At 35.9% G+C, this 4,651-nt stretch overlaps 1 non-coding gene across 1 annotated transcript; it reads right to left on the reverse strand.

Annotated features, from left to right (window-relative positions):
* Nucleotides 1-4,233: 4,233 nt before the first annotated feature.
* LOC124889889 lies at nt 4,234-4,339 on the reverse strand. Its single transcript, XR_007048802.1, has one exon. It is a non-coding gene; the product is annotated as a small nucleolar RNA R71 (small nucleolar RNA).
* Nucleotides 4,340-4,651: the final 312 nt, after the last annotated feature.

Below are 4,651 nucleotides of genomic sequence, written 5' to 3' on the forward strand. Positions count from 1 at the left end.
GACCATCATCTAGATACTTAGGCTATATCTATTTTACCATATAGAATGGCTCCATCAGAACTCAAAGAATTAAAATACTAGTTGATAGATCTCCTATATAAGGTATTCATCATACCCAGTGTGTCCCCGTAGGGTGCACCAATTTTATTCATGCATAAAAAAAATGGTTCTCTCAATGGGTATTGACTACCGTCAGTTCAATAAAGTCATGGTCAAGAACAAGTATCCATTTCCCATAATCAGTGACTTGTTTGACCAACTTCAAGGTGCCTGTTACTTTTCTAAGATAGACCTCAGATCAGGCTATCATCAACTCAGAGTCTGAGAATATGACATTCCAAAAATTTGAGAGAGTACTTGTTTAGCAAGTATTGTCTAGAATATCCCAAACGAATGTACGATGACCCAATACTTAGCTATCATGTTTCAAGATTGTGACATGTCATATAATTTATGCTATCGAGTCCTGGGGGTATTTAATACTCAATAATTTTGCTGTTTACCTAGTGCCATGGTCAGTCATAGGATAGTATCAGTCATGTCACAAATGGTAGAATTCAGTCAATTATAGAACTTAGGAAAACTCAGTAGTGTTCAGAAATCAATCACAGTATCTAGTTCAAACTTGAGTAGAACTCAATCAGTTAACATAATTCTGTAGTATTTTGTCAGTCCAAGGAACCCATTAAACACAGTTTAGTTTAGTTATATAGTATGATTAGAGTAGTTCAATCCAGCCTAGAATAGTTTAGAATCCAGTCCAGTGTCTATTCAGTTGGGAGTAGGATTCAGCACCGAGTGAACCCACGAATGAGGACTCACCTGCCAGTAGAGGGTGTGATCCTTAGAAGCAGTCCTTGTGTTCCAGAACTATATAGCCAGCATAGGTTAAGATATCAACCTACCAGCTAAGGGTTAATGAGGTGATCTACCTGCCAGTTGAGCATACCACTTTTGTCATTCAGAGCACCTGCCAGATAAGGGTGACTCAGCTTGTCTTTACTTGTGGCATGATACTGACACCCTTCTAGTTGGGGTTATAGATTGAACCCCAATCATTTCAGAGAGGGGCATATTGGTTAGATGATTACTTCTCACAGTTTCAATATATAACTCAGTTTAATTCTACAAAAAATTAGGACTGTTATATATAGTCACTCTGCTCAAAATGGAACTCAATATAGTTCCACATAATCAAGTCTATCAGATACAGTCACTCAGCTATAAGTAATTCAGTATCAGTAGGCTCCAATATCAATTAATCAGTATTTAGATTCAATATTCAAGTGTTATCACAATCTCATTTATAGTTTACGTATTCACACATGTACTCTAATTTAGTTATACTCACGTCATTTAGTTAGTATTTTTCATACATATGAACCCATGCATTTTAGTCTACCTCACGTTGTATACTAGTATATTCAAGGTACTGATTCATACCTTTCTTTTGCGCTATGATATTTTATATCATAGGTTCAGACCCTCGGACTCCCGATCATACTTAGCATTTTAGATATTCAACTGACAAAGTTAGTGGTGAGTCCTCTTAGTTCTAGGACATGATGATTATTTTAGTAGTTCAGCTTATTTCAGTAGTTCGGAGTTAGTTGTGGACTTGTATCATCAACTCCATATTTTAGGCAGTTTAAAGGTTTTTCCAGACTAGATAATTAACCTACTATAATTAACCTCCTAATTATAGTCTAGATTTCAGCCTACCTCAAGGCTCCTTTCGCTTGTAGCGACTCTACTACAAGATTATCTTGGTAACTCTACCAAGGACCCTCTATGTCGATTAGCTCTAATCGACAACAAACTTAGGTAACTCTTCCTAAGCACCTCTCTCAATGAAAGAATAAGACATTACTTTTATAGCATGAGTAATTCTTTTACAAATCAGCACTCCAGAACAATTTTTAATCTAAGCTCTCATAATGCTAAGAACTTGAGCAGTGATGAAAATGGGGGTTTTTGCTGCCTTTCTTCACTCTTTAGAATTATGCAAAAAACCACTTGATAAAGAGGCGTATTTTTACTCTTATAGATGAGTGATGATTAGGGCTGAAAGATTATTAGACCACTTGACTAATCAGTACAAAATAGCACCTGGAAGTTTGTTACACAAGATGACAAAATTATGTAGACAATGCATACCAACTGTACTGTATCTTACACATCCAGGGACCTAGTCCCTTGTAGTTAGATGCTCATAATCAAAACTACATATATCTATTTTCACTCTTTTTGATGATGATAAACCAACCATACAATTTTAGGCATCAGTGCACATTCATCATATTTAATCAGTGTGATTACCACCTGAAGAAGAATGTTCCCCTATCATCATGATTCATCCATCATACAATACAGGTACCTGGTCCCTTGTTGTCATTTGTAGCAAAAAACTCTAATTTCTTCCCCTTGTTATCATACACCTATATTTAGTGCATTTTCAAACTTACCCCTATCGACATGACTCCCTTCATTCCTTTATTCAGCACATCACATACTTTCCCTGTCAACATGCAATCTGCAACTCAAATTACCTGGTACTTGGTCCCTATTGTATGAACTCAGTATTCTCCCTTTTGGTATTATTGAAAAGGATTAATAGTAAACCATAAGTAAGGATAAGTTCAAATTAATTAACCCATGGCCACTGAGGCAACACTAGCATGAAGAGCAGCTTTAAAAGTAAAGGAGATAGATGAGATACACAAGCTAAATTTATTAATTCTTAAAACAAAGGTCAGTACCAGTACAATCATACAAAAATAATGCATAAGAGATCAAGAAATTGACTGGTTAGTCTTTCCTAGGTTGAAGGATAGTCGGTTAGGAAAGAATCATAGGCCTTTTTTTTTAATGTTAGTCCACTTTTAGCCTAAATGACCTTCTATGTGTGAATTGTATCCCTTGATCCCTTCTTTGAGCCTTATAAGCCAATTTTTGTTGTTTAACTATTCATCTTCCCATTTATATTACAATGAACCTATTTTGGCCCTTGATGAGTAGTCAACTTACCACTCGTTTGCACTCAAGATCCATGCACAACACCAAATTTTGATAGAATAAGTGAGACATGCGTGATTAAATGCACTAATCTCCATATTTTGCAGGCATACAAGATATAAAATGGAAAAGTATGAATTGGAACTAAAAGAGATCAAGGATGAGAAACCAAATTTTGATAGAATAAGTGAGACATGCGTGATTAAATGCACTAATCTCCATATTTTGCAGGCATACAAGATATAAGATGGAAAAGTATGAATTGGAACTAAAAGAGATCAAGGATGAGAGAAAAATACATGAATAAAGAACCTACACTAATCAAGCTTAGTTACCACGATCACAGTTCTCTAGCCGCGATCGACCAGTCAAGTTGGGCAAGTGAATGTGATCGAGGAGTTTTGGCAGCTATCACCATCAATAAAACATTCTCACAGAGTTTAGATAGAGATTTCTATTACCATAATAGCAGAACTATCAACGCGATCATAGCCTAGCGGGTTTAATAAGCAAAGAGAAATTCAGTCAAGTGGCATTATGTTTTCAAATTATCATTTAAGACCTAAATTCTTTTTCCTTTAGATTTTATTGAAGAGAGAAGGATTAAGCAATTAGAAACTTAGGGAACACTAAAATTTGGGGCAACATCTTTGTATTTAAATTTTCAAGTTGATGTTGGTAAAATTGAAGTATGAAGTGAAGAGTTTCCTTACTCTCCACTGCTATGGATGGCATGAATAAATTATTTGGTATATTTATTCTCTTTCATTTTATGAGTAGCTAACTTCTCTAGTCTTGGGATTATGTTAACTAAGGTGAAATTATGTGTGGGTGATGATGAGTTAATCATGAGTTAAGAAGGCTCGAATTCTCTTGGCATCGAAGATCATGAGAGTGCTATTCACATTTCCCCCACCGAGGATAATGGAGCATTTTATGTCACAACTGTAATACTACAATTGCTTCATCTAAAGGGACTTCTTGGGGGTTAAGCTCATGAGGACCCGAATTTACACTTGAAGAACTTTATAGAAGTTTGCACCCCTTTCAATATTGCACACATATCTCAAGAGTCCGTCCATTTGTGCCTTTTCCCATTCTCTTTAATGGGAAAGGCGGTGTTATGGATAAGATCCTTACCTGTTAGGTCCATAACCTAATGGATGAGTCTTTTGAAGGCCTTCTTAAGTCAATACTTCCCACCTTCAAAGATGTTACAACTTCAGGATGAAATTGTTAATTTTTACCAATTCCATGAAGAACCGTGGTATGAAGCTTGGTGAAGATTCAAGGAGAATCTCTTGAAGTGACCTAACCATGAGATGCCAGAGAATATTTTTATCCTAATTTTCTTTAGGGCATTGGACCAACTAAACAAAGCCATAGTGTATAAAGCATCTAGTTGATCATTCATTAAATCGCCATATAGAATTGCATCAAAAGTTTTAGATCAAGTAGCATTTTTGTTTAGGAGTTGGGACATGAAGGATGCCGAGGGACTTTGTGTGTTAAGATGCAAAAGGTGAAGATGAGGTAAATGATATGAATATGATCAAGATGATGTCATGCATTGAGCTCCTAAGTGAGCATATGTTGGGAGTCCCAATAGAAAGTGTAAGTATGATAAGCTCAAGAG

This window comes from Capsicum annuum, chromosome 12, assembly GCF_002878395.1.
Source record: "Capsicum annuum cultivar UCD-10X-F1 chromosome 12, UCD10Xv1.1, whole genome shotgun sequence".
NCBI classification, from domain to species: Eukaryota; Viridiplantae; Streptophyta; class Magnoliopsida; order Solanales; family Solanaceae; genus Capsicum; species Capsicum annuum.